This window comes from Megascapheus bottae, chromosome 1, assembly GCF_031878675.1.
Source record: "Megascapheus bottae isolate mThoBot1 chromosome 1, mThoBot2.hap1, whole genome shotgun sequence".
In the NCBI taxonomy this organism is placed as follows: domain Eukaryota; kingdom Metazoa; phylum Chordata; class Mammalia; order Rodentia; family Geomyidae; genus Megascapheus; species Megascapheus bottae.
In genome coordinates, this window is record NC_143509.1 from 22,621,581 (window position 1) to 22,640,127 (window position 18,547).

At 37.0% G+C, this 18,547-nt stretch overlaps 1 pseudogene; it reads left to right on the plus strand.

Moving 5' to 3' along the window:
- The window catches only part of LOC150068502 (uncharacterized), a 473,749-nt pseudogene extending 457,037 nt beyond the window's left edge, over nucleotides 1-16,712 (plus strand).
- Nucleotides 16,713-18,547: the final 1,835 nt, after the last annotated feature.

Sequence of the window (18,547 nt, forward strand, 5' to 3'; positions counted from 1 at the left end):
TTATTGTTAGTTTTCTTGGTACTGGGATGAGGTGGAATCTCAATGTTCTTTTGGCTTGCATTTCTCTTATGGCCAGAGATGTTTAACCTTTGTTTTTGTGTCTATTAGCCAATCTTACTTCTTGTGAGAAGTCTTTCTGGAAGTGATTTATTAATTGGGTTGTTCTTTGAGGGTTTATTTTGGGTAGGTTGAATTTTAGATATGAGGCCCTTGTCTGATGCATAGCTAGTAAAGATCTGCCATTCTGTGGCCTTTCTCTGTGTCTTGTTAGCTATGTCCTTTGCCATGCAGAAGCTGTTCAGTTTGATGTAGTCCCATTTATCCCATCTTTCTTTGATGTGTTGTCCTTCTGGACCTTAGAAAGTTTTGACCGGTACCTGGGAGACCTAGTGCTTCCCCTAACCTTTCCTGTAATATTTTCATGGTATCTGGCCTCACATTAAGGTCTTTGAGCCACTTGGAAATGATTCTGGTGCAGGGTGATATATGAGGATCTAGCTTCAGTTTTCTGCTTGCATTAATTTCTTAAGCATGAGTAGCTCATGGTAGAAGAATGAATAAAACATGGTACAGCTCTGCAGGGGTCTCAGATATCCATTGAGACATGTAGAAGGAATGAGTAATTCCATTAATTTCTCTGCCTTCATATAATCCACACATAAACAAAAATAGACCATATTTTTGTTAGTGGTGCTTATCATTTTTTTTTACCAGTCCTGCAGCTTGAAATCAGGGTCTGGGCACTGTCGTTGGGCTTTTTTCTTAAGGCTAGAGCTCTACCACTTGAGCCACAGCACCACTTCTGGCTTTTTTTCATTAATATGGTACTAAGGAATCGAACCTGTGTCTTCATGCATGCTAGGCGCATGCTGGACAACTAGGCCAAACTCCCAGCCCGGTGCTTATCTTTGTGGTAATAACTTGCATTTAGTAAAAAAAAAAAAAGTAACAATTTTAATTTTTCATCCTTTAAAATGTACATTGAGACTATATTGCAACAAAAATGTGAATATTTCCATCTCCTCCAAAGTTTTCCTGAAGTCTTTTTTCTGACAACTTTGTCCACTCTTGATCCAAGACACTAATGATCACTCTGTGTCAGTGCCAATCTGATTTGTTTTGTCATAGCGTCAGATAAAGAGAACTTACTGTGTAATCATTTGTGCCTGGCAAAATGTTTCTCATGTGTCTTGTAGTAACTCATTCCATTTTTATTATTAAATACTATTTTGTCATACAATAAATGGCTAAGTATACACTTGTTGGGTTTTATGGTAAGCACACCAGAAGCATTCATAAAGCACTGACATATTGTCTTCTGGAATTCAATGATTTTTACCTTCTCACCGAACGTGCGAGGGCTCCAGATACTCCATCTCTTTCTCTAACATTGGAACTGTCAATCCAGATGCCATACGAAGTCTCTATATGTACATTAACCAGAATTGCTGTTCTCCAAGCTTGTTTTTTCTGGCTTGATATTGGCTGACTTCATAAAGGAGATGAAAAATATTACCCCTCAATTCATTTCTGCAAATGTTTGTGAAGACTTTTAAAGATCTGAGACAATTTGTCTGTGATGGTATTGTGTCAGGCATTCTCTTTAGAAAACCAAAATACATTTCTTCATTTGAGTGTGTGTGCACAGCTGTGTGTGTATGCCAATTCTGGGGCTTAGACTCAAGGCTTGGGCATGGTCCTTGAGCTTTTTTGCTCAAGGCTAATGCTCTGTTATTTGAACCATAGCTCTTCTTCCAGCTTTTTGGTGATTAACTGAAGATAGGCATCACACAGACTTTCCAGCTCTGTCTGAATCCAAACCGTGATCCTAAAAGCTCAGCCTCCTGAGTAACTAGGATTACAGGTATGAGCCACTAGCACTTGGCTTCATTTATTCAGTTTCAGAAATTAGGATGGATCTTTTTAAGGCATTCCCTGAGTTCCTCAATAAATTTTAATAAACTATAATCAATTATAACGTGCAAGTTATATGTCTATTTCATGCAAAATGGCCAAATATATTTTCATATGTTTAGTTATCATATCTTCTTATTCATTCCTGTTTTTCCTTTAAATTTGATCCACTTAAGCGGTTGACATTTTATTGACATTTAAAAAGGACTTTATGAATTGTTTCGGTGCATTTTTATTTTATTGGTTTCTATCTAAACATGTTACTTTTTCTCTTTGGGATTAAATTCTGCCAATTTCTAAATGTTAGACTTCCTTAATGATGCAAATACCTAAAACTATCCATTTCTCTAACTACTGCTTTATTTTTCTCTCACAAATTTTGATAGTGATTTTGTTTACTTAAAAATGTTTTATTTTTAAAACTGGTTGGTATTGACACAAAAACAGACCAGAAGATCAGTGGAACAGAATAGAAGACCCAGAAATAGAACCACATACCTATAGTCAACTTGTATTTCACAAAGGAGCCAAAGATATACAGTGAAACAAACATAGCCTATTCAATTATTGGTGCTGGCAAAACTGGGCAGCCACATGCAGAAAACTAAAAATTGACCCTAGCCTTTCGCCATGCACAAGCATTAACTCAAAGTGGATCAAAGACCTCAACGTCAGACCGGAAACCATGAAATTGCTACATGATAAAGTAGGAGAGACACTGGAACTCATAGGCATAGGCAAAAGATTCCTGATCAGAATCCCAGGGTCACAACAGATTGGAGAGAGACTCGATAAATGGGACTACCTAAAAATAAAAAGTTTCTGTACAGATAAAAACATAGTCGCAAAAGTAGAGAGACAGCCAACCAACTGGGAAAAGATACTCACCAACAATACATCTGACAAATGCTTAATATCCAGTATCTACAGGGAACTCAAGAAACTAATCTCCCGAAAACCCAATAAACCATTCACTAAAGGGAACTAAAGAGAGACTTATCAGAAGAAGAGATTAAAATGGCAAAAAAGCATATGAGAAAATGTTCATCATCTATAGTCATAAAGGAAATGCAAATGAAAACAACCCTAAGGGGCCGGGAGTTTGGCCTAGTGGTTAAAGTGCTTGCCTAGCATGCATGAAGACCCGGGTTCGATTCCTCGGTACCACATACATAGAAAAAAGCCAGAAGTGGTGCTGAGGCTCAAGTGGTAGAGCTCTAGCCTTGAGAAAGTCCAAGGACAGTGCTCAGGCCCTGAGCTCAAGCCCAGGACTGGCAAAAAAAAAAAAACCAACCCTAAGATACCTACCACCTTACCCCAACAAGAATGGCCAAGATTTTGAACTCAGACAATGACAGTTGCTGGCGGGGTTGTGGAGAAAAAGGAACCCTACTACACTGCTGGTGGGAATGCAGACTAGTTCAGCCACTCTGGAAAACAGTGTGGAAGTTTCTTAAAGAACTGAAAATAGACCTTCCCTACGATCCCACCATACCACTTCTGAGCATCTATCCTAAACATCATGACCCAAGATATTATAAGGACACCTGCTCAGCTATGTTCATCTCTGCACTATTCACAATAGCCAGGCGATGGAAACAATCCAGATGCCCTACTGCAGATGAATGGATACAGAAAATGTGGTATATAAACACAATGGAATTCTACATAGCCAACAGACAAGATAAAATAATGGCATTCACAGGGAAGTGGATGAATCTAGAACGAATCATGTTGAGTGAGACAAGTCAAGACCTAAGGAACAAAAGGCACATGGTATCCTTAATATGTGGCTATTAAATCCAAAGAGTACAAGAGCGAGGACTCAATAACTGCATACCCAAAGCTATGAACATGGTAATGGAAATATAAACATAACTATATAGACATAAAAACCTATGACTCTATAGATATAATGTTTTATTTCTTAAATTAATGTTTCTATGACATACAAACCCTTAGCCTAATTTTGATTAAGTTCTAAATACTAAGTCCCAGTGATTGTAAATAGAGATTCCCTCCTTGAACACTTGTTTGTTAAACTTGTCATTTAAAATATGATGTAAAGATCAACATTAATAAATTCTTTTAAAAATGTTTTGTTTTTTTTTAAGGCTGGGAGCATAACCAAGTGGTAGAGTGCTTGCCTAGCCTGCACGATTCCTCAGTATCAAATATACAGAAAAAGCTAGAAGTGGTGCTATGGCTCAAGTGGTGGAGCACTAGCCCAAGGACAGTGTCCAAACCCTAAGTTCAAGCCCCAGGACTATCAAAACAAATGTTTTTAATATTTCCCCTAGGATTCATTATTTGAGTTATGGATTAGAATTTCATAGTTCAATTTCTGAATACTTGAGGAATCAGCATGTCATTTTACTTTTTGTACTCTAACAATGTATTTTGATCAGAAAAAAACTATATATAATCATTAAATATTTATTGAGACTTTATTTTGATTCAATGTGCAGTTGAAAAGAATGTATATTCTTCAGTGGCTGATTGAAGTGCCATAAATGTCATTTCATTTACACTATCATTAAGTCATGGGTATCTATCTATCTATCTATCGATCTCGCTCTCTCTCTCTCTCGCTCTCTCTCTCTCTCTCTCTCTCTCTCTCTCTCTCTCTATATATATATATATATATATATATATATATATATATATATATCTTTTGTTTTGTTTTTGTTTTGTGTTTCTGGGACAAAACCCAGGATCTTATGAATGCTTAACTCTCTACCTCTGATCTACATACCATAATTGATTATAATTAGAGAAATGTTAGAAATGAGTCGATTCATTGAAAGCCATAATTTTTCAAAACATACAAGAGACATATCCAATGTGAATAGCTTTGTATTCACTAGAGAAATTGTATCAATAATTAATAACCTCCAAAAAACAGAAAATACTAGGCCAGAAATCAACAGATCGGGCAATTTCACAAATTGTAGAAAGTTTCACAAAGAAGATCTAGAAATATTTATGCTTACTATTGATTGGGTGACCGGTGTATGAATATGGAATAAGGTAGATTTGTACACCATTTTATGATTTTACATTCTGGCTTACAGGATGAAGATGTGGCAGGAAGAGAGTGGAATTTTGCTATCCCGCTCTAGCAGCCTGTAAGCTAGACAGAAGTAGAGTCCATAAGAGCTGACAAGAGCTGCTTAACTCAAACATCAACAAGTGAGCTCTCTGTGGAGTGTCCCTGAATGGATCTGAGACTTCTCATTTCTGTGAATTTCATGAAAGAAAACTGATAGATAGATAGATGGATTAAAACGGAAGCAAATGAAGGATGATGCCCAGTAATCCTTGGGGCTTCTATTCGAGTTCTAATCAGGGACCCCATTGTCCTCTGTGGTCTACTTTCTCCTGACATCATGACTGCTTGTCCAGGGGGATCTAGGAAAAGACACAGACTTTATCTAAGGTTGATCACGTGGCTTAACGAAGTACGAACAATGGGGAGAGAGAGAAAAAAGAGCCTTATCTGTGTGATTACTGTTCTTAATGCACTATTTCTCTTCTCTTTTTTGTTGCCCTTTGGTTAATCTCATATTGTTACTGTGTCTGACTTTGTTACCTGGCATATTGTATATACGTTTGTTTATTTGAAATAGGAACGGGAAGGGGAGAAAACAAGATGATTGGGAGGGGACAAAAATAGGCGAAGGGGTATCAATGTGTGAGAAGTAATGCACCTCCTACCTAGTGAATGTAACTGTAACCCCTCAATACATTACCCCGACAAGTAAAAAAAAAAGTATGGAGGTATCTGAAGGAATTTTTTAAATTATTCATTTGATTTTTGGGTAGCAGGTTGCAGGAGATAGATTGTCCTGACTTTCAATTTATTCTTCTTGTCCCTGATCTAAATTTAGATCTGTCCGGGTGTGAGGTCGAGATCATGAAGTAGAAAAACACTTGTTGAATGACTTCCATAGGAGACAAGGCTTTCTGGAAATTTTCTCCTTTTTAAGGAGCAAATGCCGGTATGCCTTTTCGACCTTTGTTTGTGGACTCATCTATCCTGTACATGTTTCTGAACGGACTGGGATGTAAGCTATCACTGCTTAATTGCTTTCAGAGTTGGACTCCTGCACAGGTGGTAATGGATGTGCTCACATATGTCAGAGTGAGAACTGTGGCCAGGTGTGCCTACCACCCAGGGTACCAGTTGTCTGAAGACAAAAAGGCCTGTGAAGGTAGGAAGCTGCTTCTGATGGCTTAATTGTGTAATTGTTTCTCATTTTGTGGCAGTTCCGTTTTGAACAGTAAGAACACCTAGGAGAAAAGATGTTTCTATTTCTATCCCAAAAAGAAACAGTGAAACTTGTATTTGATCATTCCAAAAAGGTATTTTTATAATAGTGTTGAAACGCAGCAATATTTAGTTAGAAAATGTTTAATGCCCTACTGTCATTTAAGAATTAATGCTTTTTTGTTTTCTGAGTGTTTTAAAAAAATATTTTGAAGTAAATTCCAGAATTAATATTTTATAACCTTCTCTAATCACACGGGGCTTTTTTGATTATAGGCTACAGAAGGTAGAAATAATCTTTCAAAGCAAGTATGTGCAAATGAATGCTCTTAGAAGTCAGCAATAATTAAACTACACAAGAAGGAGACTCAATAAATGCAAGGGTACATGTTTCTGTTTCCTAGAAATAGCAGAACAGACATCCTTCAGTTCAAGGATGAAAACATGAATTATTCCACGACCAGCACCGATAAATCCAGCCCGTCCCTGGGGGACATCTTTTGTTTTAATAACTTTGGAGAAATCTCTGAATCCTTCATTTTTATCATGACATTTTCATGAAATGAGAAAGTTTACATTTGGATTAATGATGAAAATGCCAAAATGTTTCTGGACTTCGGGGACTGATAAACATGTCAAGGAACTGAGAAAGAAATTAAATGTAAAATTAATGAGGAGTTAGTTTTGTTTTCTCTAATTCAGAACTAAGATAAAAATTTCCCACAATTTTTTTTCTTTACCGTAGCATTCTGACAGGGGGCAGTTTTGCTATGCTACTCTGATTCCACAGAGCCTGCCTAACAGCACCTGGGAGAATGAAAGCAATAAAATGAAACCTTGCTGGATATTTGTTGAAAATGGATCAAATTAGGTAGAAAGGCAGAGAGGTAGATGGGGTGGGATGGAGGGGGGGGCAGATAAATAGATCAGATCATGTTTTGGAACTTGAATTTTAATAGTTTATTTCTCGAAAAATCTATCACCAAACTAGTTTATGTGCAGTATTTTACAAAAATTGTAGGAAAATAAGCGATTATGGGATGGCACGTTGGATGGCACAAAGCTGAAACACTTGTGGGAAGAAAATGAAGACAAGCTCCATCCCTTTTCATTGTAGGGTCAAGGATTACTTGAGCAACAAATCTGGAGTCACATAGAACAGAAGTGACCATAGGTTAGGAGAGACAGAGACTGAGAGAAAAGGGACAGAAACACACACACAGAGAGAGAGAGAGAGAGAGAGAGAGAGAGAGAGAGAGAGAGAGAGAGAGAGAGAGAGAGAGAGAGAGAGAGAGAGGGAGATCGAGATCCATGGTTACATGCCTTACTTAGTAACAGTTACATTAAGACTCAAAGAGCCTTACCAAAGACCAAACACATGCTATCTCATTTAAAATGGGGAGATGCTAATACTTATTAAGAATGCGATAAATATTCCTACGTACATGGTCAAATCAGTATAGGAGAGATTTGGTCTGTTTATTCTTTTCTTCTTTTTCTAAGCAATGATTCTATACCATTAAATATTTTTTTCATATATTTTTATTGTAATTAATAGAAGGGTTACATGATATTTGCCAGATAGATGGTGCATTAATTCCCATACATTGATACCCTTTCACATGTCTTGGTCCAAAGCAATTTTCATGCCACTTTTCTATTTGTGTCTACAATGCATCTTGATCACATCTTTTCTCACCTTTTCCCAGTTAGTAGATATCACTGGGTTCTAACTGAAGTGTTTGATGGTAACTGGCCAACAGCTAGGCCTAAACTGTTGGTGTATTGGCAGATTCCTTCTCCAGACTATGTGGTATTGATTGTCACATTAAATGTTAGGGGTTCGTTGCAGAAGAGTTAGTTGATTTTTGTAGTGCACTGAAGTCTTCATCTGAGCTGTAATGACATAGACAGCCATTGTGTGTCTCTCTGGGCAGGTATGAAGGAGTGCTAGGAAGGCCTGGATCTCTGCAGTCACCACTGCGTGAACTCAGTGGGAACTTCCACCTGTGCCTGCCACCTTGGCTTTGATGGAAAACACTGTTACAGTAAGTGGCAACATTCACCATGCACGGAATGTGTGACATTGTATAACAACAGCAGGGACTATCTTGAGAAAACATCCTAAGGAAGGATGGAGGTGGGGAAATCCAGGCGTCTTCATTGCTAGTCAGATGGTCCGACTCGTGCCTCATTGGCACTTGCAGTGTTCTTTGTGAAACTTCTCTCTTCTTCTGTCACCTCTGCCAGGCAATACTTACCTCGCACTAAAACATCAATGGGCAATTCTAGGAAAAAGAACTCCCAGTAGCCAAAGAAGCAGTGCAAGCTGTGTGCTACCTCAGGTGACTTATCGCATGTCCAAATGTGTCTTCCTTCCATGCTGGCCTTCTGCCTCTTTCTCTCACTGCTGTTCACCAGACCATTCTTTAAAATTATGTCTAGGTAATTGTACAAAGCAGTTGATATTGAACTAAGCAGCTGATGAATACAATGCATCCTGGTCAAAGTCACGCCTTTTAACATTTTTACTCACCCCTCCCCTACACACTGGTTCCCTCACTCTTCTTAATTTTACCGGATATACATTGAATTCCTGTCCGCATTCTTCCTCTCTTCTCTTCGTTCAGCTAACCCTTTCCCCTGCTTCCTGTTTTAGTTTGCTAAGCTACCATATTTCAATTAATACGTTTATATGCCCCTGCATGCCACCCTGTGTATTTACTTAAGAGGTTGTAAGCTAAACTTAGCTTCGACTTATATGGGGCAACATGCACCCTTTTTCCTCAGACAGATTTAAGCAGCACCTTCTGCGTTGCCTTCTTTTTGCCTCATCCCTCTGCCTTTACTATTCACACAATTATGATGCATGTCCTCCAGCCTTAGCTGTCTTCCTCACCTAGATTCAGCTACCCAACTTAATATGTCTACCATAGTTAGGGATGAATTAAGATGTTAATGTGCTCAGGGCCCTTGTGATCTTTAGGCACAGCTGACCACATCTTCCCTTCGGTCTTTCTGTACCTTCCTACCTTGCTCTTTATCTCTGCTCCAGCTCAATGTGAATCTTTTATATTCCCAACTCTTCTTCTTTTTCTACCTACATGTGAGCTGACTGGGTACTCGGTAACTGCACTTGCAAGTCTGGTAGTTCTGCAAACTGAAAGGACCAAAAGGGAGTAGCGAATTGTAAGTCTCTGCCCCCAACGATGTTTTGCTCCCATTCTCACATGGCAGTTAAACTGGCCTCTCAGTGTTGAAGCCCAGAGCCCAACAGTTTCAGTGAGTGACAGCACTGGGGCTTGAATTAGACTCTCTTAGCTTGAGGGACATTATCCTTCCAACTTTCTCCTGTGCTCCTATTCATTGCATGTCTCTTTATCAGGGATAATTCAAAGAAGAACAAAGGCACTAGGACAGAAGATAATCCTGAACTCCTCACCTGAGCTCCTTGGTCAGAATGACTTTACTTGCTCTGTGGTGTGTATGCTTCTTGGCCGCTTACCACTACATTTCTACTATGCAAAGACTGCAGTTTGCTACAGTGATATTTGCCTTTGGAAGAGCAAACTAAATAAGATTGGAGAGAATCGACTAGTAATTAAGACACAACTTCTCATGTTAGTCTTTCTGAATGCCTTAGGGATTTTTTTTCAGGGAAAGAAAAAATGCAAATAGTATTTGGTTTTGAAACATAGCCAGAGTTCTAGGGAATGCACACATTTCACAATTGTTCGAAATAATGCATCTTACAACTTGACATGTTCATTATCAGTTATCATGAAAAAGGGCCATGACTGCTAATGAGTTAATGAGTACAGGCTTTCTCTAGAATTTATTCAGAAAAGCAATTTGCCCTAGAGTTGAGCAAATTGGATGTGAGTCTCTTTGTTATATTTAGTTCCCTTATGAGAGTGTTTGCCTAAGTTCTTTCTGAAGCTATAACAAGACTACAATATTTGCTAACCAAGTACCAACTTTCTTCATGAAAACTCCTATGTTGAGATGTTTCAGAGCCTGTAGGCAGCACAAATCTTTTCAGAGCATGGTCACATTTAACAACGAATTATATGTCTGTCTAACAAGTGCACTTTAGGATACACTTGCATTGACTTTTCCTAGAAAATAGAATTTTGTTTTTTGCAGTTTCTTCTGAGAGTAGTCCCAAACGACATTATAGTCAGACATTCAATCTTCATAGTGCACTATGAATTAGCTCTCACTATCTTGTGAGTAGAAATTAGAAAGTTCACGATATGGGATGATTAGATAAGATCTTCTTCTCCAAAAAATGTTACTAGAATATAACATAAGTTCCAGACATTTTATTGCATTTTTATTGATACAGCAATAATACAGGTAGGCCTGTGAGAAGCAACCAGGATCACTTGTATATTCTTGTTTTAAATATATGACATTAAATCACTGTGTATCATCTAGATTAAAAATTCAAAATCTTAACTTGCTTCTATTGAGATGTTATAGATCTGATTTTTGGCTTGTGATGATCTCGGTTGTTTTTAATGAAATTGTCTCAATGTAAATGTATAAATATGTATATATAATGTATATATTCTATGAATTTTCTAGGGTAATGTTTGTAAGGAAATAGAAAGACTTGAAAAAAATCATATTAAGTGAAGTAAGCCAGACCCAAAGGAACATAGGCTCAATGGTTTCCCGCATCTATAATTAGTACACACCTGGGACTCTCTCATTGCAGAGGATTAAATAGCACAAAACCTAGATACATGAGGCCATATATGATGAGGCTAAATGAAAGGACCTCCAGGATATGGAAGCAAGAGCTTTATATTGTGTGATTGTTGTTCCTGATGTACTATGATACTTCTCTTCCCTTTTGTTGCCCTTTGATTAATCTCATATTGTTATAGTATCTGACTTTGTTACCTGGCATATTGTATATACGTTTATTTGTTTATTTGAAATAGGAAAAGGGAGGGGGAAACAAGATGTTTGGGAGGGGTTGGGATAGGGAAATGGGGGACAAAACCATGAGAAGGGTATCAATGTGTGAGAAGTAATGTACCTACTACCTGGCAAATATAATTGTAACCCCTTTATACATTACAGTAAAAAATAAATAAAAAATAAAACCTAAAAGAAGAATTTTCTAGGGTAAGTGTTCTTTAGAATAAGTGTTTAAAAACAACTGGGAGACTCAGTGCTTCCATTCTGCATCACTTAGGTAATAACTTATTTTAGACAGTTAGAAACTGCACTACTCACAAGTTCATTAATATTTTAATTACAAAAGCTTAGTAACCCTCAGACTTTTCCTTTATAGGTATCAAGTGTTGTTAAATTTCCAATAAAGTTGGTCCAATAAAGTATGTCCTTCCTTGACATGTGTTCAGGCTTCTCTGTTGCTATGCTAATGATCTTCTTCTGCTTGCTTTGGAAAGGGAGTGAACTGGAAATTGTCAATGGTTGTGAGAAGGACAATGGTGAGTGTTCTCACCACTGTGAACCTGGCATTAGTGGGCCCCGCTGTTCCTGTAACCATGGACACCAGCTGGATTCGGATGAGAAAACATGCATAGGTAATGTTTGGTAAATGCCATGTTCATTCAAATGTCACCTGGACTCATTTACCCTTGTCATTTCAGTGCTTATTGCTAGAATACCAGCCGCATTCCTCAAATTTCAGGAGAATGCGATTGAACCCTGTTTCTGACTGGATGATGATGTGAAGAGGTTATATTTAGTAACAACAACAAAAGAAATACCTGAACACTTAAATATTTATTTTCAAATTAAGGAGACTAAACATATTTCAACAAAATACATAGGCTTACCTGTTTTTCACAGGAAAATAGCCCAAGGTCTAGTTAATCATTGGTTGCAATTTGAAATCCAACAACACATGCTACCATCCATGCATCTCACTTTCCACTGCAAGCAGAAACTAAATCAGGTGCATTTAGATTCCAACTACATAGTGATGCAGTTGAATGTTCACCTCTGACATAGCAGATGACTATTTCAGAAGAAAGTAGTAAAGGATAATTGTTCTCTGGATATTCCAAGCTAAACCTCTAATTTTCCCAAAATATTACTAATATTTATGCCATTTGGTGTAGTGAGAAAAATAAATCTTCTCTCTGACCCTTCCTCATAATGAATGTTTAATTTTAGATCATCTGGAAAAGAAAAAGAGAAAGGAACTTCTATAGATAGACATAGAACCATGTCACACTGCCACGCTCTCAGGCTGTGAGGACATTTTCAAGACCCCAAGAAGTGATTTGTCATCATTCAGGAATTTGGGGACCATATGTTCTTTCTTTCTTTTTTATTTTTGCTCTCTTGAAATTATAATATGAAGAGTAAAAAGCACTTTTGTCCATTCCATGCTGTTTAGTACAATGGAAAATAATTTGGAGAATCTAAAAGAGAGATACAATTTCATAGATTAAGCATTTAAGGATTTCTTTTCTAGTCTTGGCATTGTGGCAACAGAGAATAAATCTCAAGAAATTTCACAGCAGCGTGGTTTCATAAATTATTTAAACCAAAACGTTGCCATTACTTGTAATTCTTGATCCAATAAGAAGTTCTGGATTGCTGTCAGAGTCTTAAATGGCTAACTTATCAAAAACAAATTGATTTCCTTACCTCTCTATGTAGTGAAAAATATCTTTTTTTCTACTATGCTAGTGCATACATCTATGGAAAAATAATTTCTTTCCTTTTTTCTTCTGTCCTCCTTCTTTCCTTCCTTCTGTCATTTTATAAGAAAAAGTGAAAAATTAATACACTCTTTCTTTGCAATTTATAATTTGGTAACTTTACTATTTGAATAGTACAATTCAGTGACATTCTTATTTACAGCTAGAAAAAAATATAGCATCTGCCAGGGTCAAAATGCAGAAAGTTGCATATTTATGAGATTTCAGCAGTCAACATGACAATGTTACATTCCTTATGGTTCAAGCTTACTTCGCTTTCAAACAATATAAAACTTATTCCCAAGACCAAATATTCACTCTTGTGAATGATTCATTTGGAGTGCAATAACCATACTTGGCTTATTTGCCTGGGAACAAACTAAAGCCCTGTATGCTTTTTAAAAACATTTAAGCATGAAGGATATTAAAGAATTTCAAGTTTATTTTAGTATCAACTGTTTTCTAAAATATGAGAATAGCCACAGAAGTGTAAAAATAAGTCAGCCACATTTAAGTGATCAATCAGTCCTGACCTCAATGCAAAACCTAAAATGCCAAGACTTGTTGGCACTGACTGAGACCTAGAGATGTGTGGAAAGCATAATTTGAAAGGTAGCTTTACAAAATGCAAATATAAAGAGCAACAAATATCTAAATTTAGCAATTGTATGGTCAAGGAAGAGGACTGTTTTCTCATTTTTAATATTGGAAGGTTTATCCAGTGACTGTATTGTTGACAGAAACAATGACATCTTTTATTTTAATGTTTTACTGAGGTCAAAGCTGAAACAACCAAGTGTTTTGCTGGATTGAAATCAGTGTTCTCTTCCTGATTTACACGGAACTTTCATGTAGGTGAATGATGTAGTATATTTCACATTGGTCAACATAGGTAAAATATGACCATCAGAAAGGAGGGAAATTTAAAGGAAAAAATAAGCAATCAAAAAACTCAACAACAATTGGGGCCGGGAGTTTGGCCTAGTGGTTAAAGTGCTTGCCTAGCATGCATGAAGACCCAGGTTTGATTCCTCGGTACCACATACTTAGAGAAAAAAAAAAGCAGGAAGTGGTGCTGAGGCTCAAGTGGTAGAGCTCTAGCCTTGAGAAAGTCCAAGGACAGTGCTCAGGCCCTGAGCTCAAGCCCAGGACTGGCAAAAAAAAAAAAAAAAAAAAAAGCAACAACAAAGATCTTCAAAAGAAAGTAAGAAAACAGTTCACCTAAGGGTTGAAGTGACAAGGAATTTTAAGAAATGATTTCAGAAGACCTTTGAAGACTGTGGACATGGGAAATAGTTAGAACTACACTGAAAGCAACAAAAATGGAGGAAGAATCCAAAATGGATCGTAAAATAACAACCAGAGAGAGATTTATTTTTGAATTATGCAATGCCGTTTTCCTCCTCACTGAGGCTGATATGTTTGAAGGTTCTGGCACTGAGAACATTTTAAATTTGGAAATTGAAGGGGAAAAAGAAGATCAGATTTTCAGATGAGATGATTTTTATTGTCTTCTCAAAAAATTTAAACCTCTCTGTCCATGCTATTTAATCTAAAAGACGAAGGAAGTTTTGATATAGAGGAGAAAACAAACACCTTTTGAAATGTTTTCCAATGTTTAATTGAATTTATTATAATTTTATTATCCTTAAGTACTTTTACAGAGGTTTCAATTCTACATGTCTGTCTGTCTTCTGGAATTTGATTAGTGACTCTGCTTGTGACATTTTGCAGGAGCCTGCTTATATCCAGATAATCTTCATTTAGATGGTTTTTAGTCATTTCCTCTCCTTGACTAGCAGCATTCTTTAAATGACTTATGTCTTTAAGTAGTTCTACAAAGGAGGTGCCCTATTACAAAGCAGTTTATGAATATAATACATCTTGATCAGTGTCGTCCCTTCAACATTCTCCCCTTTGACCCATCCCTTCCCTCTCTTGTGGTATATACAATAAATTCTTGACCAGTATTCTCCCCCTTTTTTCCCCTTCAAGTCATCTTTCCTTATCTTCTTGCCCTCCCCCACTTTACAAGTATCCATTTCCTGGTGTTGATTTTGTTGGGTTTTGATCTAGTCTTTCTAAAAGACTATATACACTTTGAGCTCTCTAGAGTCTATTATGCTTCAGTTCATTCATTTGTAACCACTTGCATACAGCCCAACTTTTTTACTTATATATTTATAGGTACATTCTATCTACCACAAGTGAAGGAAACCATGCAGCCTTTGTTTCTTTGAAGCTGGCTTATTTCACTTAATGCAATATTTTCCCAAGTGTTACTTTCTATTTCCTTACTGGTCTAATAAGAATTATCATCCTTTCCAATAGATAAGTAAAATTCCACTCTGTGTGTGTGTGTGTGTGTGTGTGTGTGTGTGTGTGTGTGTGTGCATGTGTCACATTTTCTTGATTGGTTTGTCCATTGGGGGATATCTGAGGTGATTCTGTTGGCCATGGTGAGTAGTGCTGAATGAGCATGGTTGTGCTGATGGCTTTACTGTAACTTTCCTTCCTTTCCCATGTCTTCATTTTGTTGACTCGGTGTCTTTTCCAAGGTTGAGACACCAAACTTTTTTTGTTGTTGTTGTTATTGTTGTTTGTTTGTTTTTGTTTCTGATCTATAGCTACTCCTGTAGCTATGAAGTAACAGGATTCTGTAAACTCAGCATTGAGAGACCATCCAGCTTAACAGTTCCACAAAAAGATGGTGAATTGAGGCAGAGGCTTCGTGTCAGTAATCTTGACCGTACAATTCCCAAGTGCCAAGCCTTAGGGCAATAGATGGTAGTGTTTGAAAGAATCTTTAGTCATTATATTAGTAATCTACTAACATATCTACTGTTTGGTTGAAGCATTTCATTCTGACATCTCATGCTTTTTGGTATTTCCCAAAGCAGTTAGGTCTTAGGAAGAAATGTTCCAAATCTCAGACTTCTAGAAAATAATGCTAAAAGAAACTTAAAGGTTATCATTTAGGATGGATTATACTCACCTGAGAAGACATGCCAGAGTAGTCATGACAAAGTTAGGATAAAACCCCCTGGCCTCATTCAAACCTATCCCCATACAAATGTTCAAGCAAATGCTCTGAAAATATTCTTTAGCTTAAGTAAAGCATAATATTTAAAATAAATATTCTTCCTTCCCTCAGAACTAAAGTGCATGTTTTTCTTCAGGATTCTGTGAGCATGAAACTTTTTTAGGGAACACTCTTTGATCTGAAGTACTAGAACAAACACATTTTGGAATCGGGGACTGTCTCCTTTTTGCAGCTGTCACATGGTTACTAAATGAATAGTTTGGCTCTCCTTTCTCAATCTGTCTTTTTGTTCTTTAAATTCTCTGTTCACTCCCATGGCTGTTTTAAATAGAATAATCTGTAAATCTTTTTTTTTCTCTGCTCCTAAGTACATTTGCAGATTATTTACATTCTTTTAAAATAAACAAGTAGCAGCAGAGAAACCCACACACAAAGTGTGTCTCATTATTTTCCTGTTCTAGTCTCTTCAACCTCTGCACTGTGCAACTTCAAGTGAAGCCATTTTAATTTGGAAATGAGGCATTTCATAGCTTCAGAGGCTTGGTTAAATTCCTGTTTCTGCCATAGCAGACTTACCCTTTCTCCTTCAGATCTTGATGAATGTGAGAATGGAGAGTCCTGCTGTGCCCAGCTCTGCATTAACTATTTAGGAGGCTATGAATGCAGCTACCAGGAAGGCTTCCAGATGAGCTCTAGTGGTTGTACCTGTGATGGTGAGTCCCTACTATCTGAAAGTCAAAGCATGCAGAATGAGCCAACCACTGGAGATCGAGTTCTGACTCAGAGGCAATGAACAGATGTGGGTTTTTACCTGTGTCTACTACCTAGTATTGTCACATAGACAGGGTGAATCTAACATCTAAGAACGACAGATCCTAATCAATATATTAAATCCATTTATAGGGTTAGTCAGCGCCATAAAATAACAAAAGTGCCTACTAGAGTGATAGACATAGAGAAATCTTTCAACTAAAAGCAGCTACAATTATTATCATGGTCATTAGGCCATAATCCCTTTTACCTAATTATATGTACATATACATAATATACATAGATATCTATATAGATGTATATGTAGATGTATTTACCTAATTATATATATATATATGTGTGTATATATACATACAAACACACATATTCTGGCAAATGCAAGATTGTGAAGGTCATAGCATACTGTCTTTAGTATCATCCACAACCTGCCTGACTTGAATTAGGTGGATACTGAAAGTCATTTTCAATGAGCTTCCTTTATTAAATTAGATGACAGTATTAAAAGGCTTATCATTTTATGAGTGAAAATCTGTATCAGAATCCTTTAAATATTGAATACTAATAGAGCTAAGGTAAATTTCAAGGTGAGAGCTCTCACAATATTCGAGCCCAATTATTAATATTAATCTCCTTTCTTCTCAGATGGCTTCTTCGTTAGGTATCTTCTTTTTCATGTATAGGAGTTAGAATTCAATGGGTAGAGTTACCTGACTTTTCATATACCATTACAAAAGTCTCATGTGAATTGTTGCTGTGATTTACTTTAAATGTATCATCATGACATTTTCATTTGTTTTTAATTAAAAAAATATGACCTTTAAGTAATACATAAGTCTGTAAGTACAGTGCATCTTAATCAGTGTCACCTCTTCCATTCTTCTCCCTCATCCCTCTAAATTGCCTTATATACTAATTATTATTAGTGTGAACTATAGTTTTCTTGAAGTTAAGGCATAGGTCAAAAGACTGATATCCATTCATGTATCAATCCACTTTAGTAACAGGTCAAATATATCATTTTACCTCTCAGGAAAAATACCATTTCTTTGCTTAGAGACAAATTTCTAAAGTCCGATAATTGGCTTATTTCTTCAGAATGATGGCCTAACTCCGTGCTACTCTGGCCAGACACACACACACACACACACACACACACACACACACACACACAGACACATGCACACACGCACACACACACACAGAGAGAGAGAGAGAGAGAGAGAGAGAGAGAGAGAGAGAGAGAGAGAGAGAGAGAGCGCGCGCGCGTTTGGCTATCTATATATACTAAACACAGTAGAGTGAGTGTATTATCATTTACCATTTTTCATCCAATTAACAGAGCCAACAAAAAATTGAATTTTATATGCCATCTGTTCTTATGCCCAGAGAGCCAAAAAATGATCGTATAGCGTGAATATACATACTGCATGCACACATCCAAGTGGAAAAACTTAGAAGCTCAGCTTTCTTCCTGAACTGTTAGTACCTTGAACACATTGATGAAATTCAGAACTCAGATGTGATCCTGAACTTCTAAGCCATATGGAGATAGGGCCCAGAATTCTTCCGTGTCCAAAATTCTTCACCGTCCCTGTACATTATGGTTAGAATAAGTACAGTATTGTGTTACATGTTTGATTTGAGAGGGATTGAACATTCTGTGCTATAATGCACCACATGAAACCATGGCCTTGAATGTTCTCCCTCTAAATCCTGTGAAGTTTCAGAAAAAACTAATTTATGTGCACTAGAGTGGGCTTGGAAATAAGGAATAGTAATTGGCAGGATAAACTTGAGAATGAATTTGGGCTCTGCTTTCTTTCTTGTTGGTTGGCTGCACTAGACTTTGAATTCAAG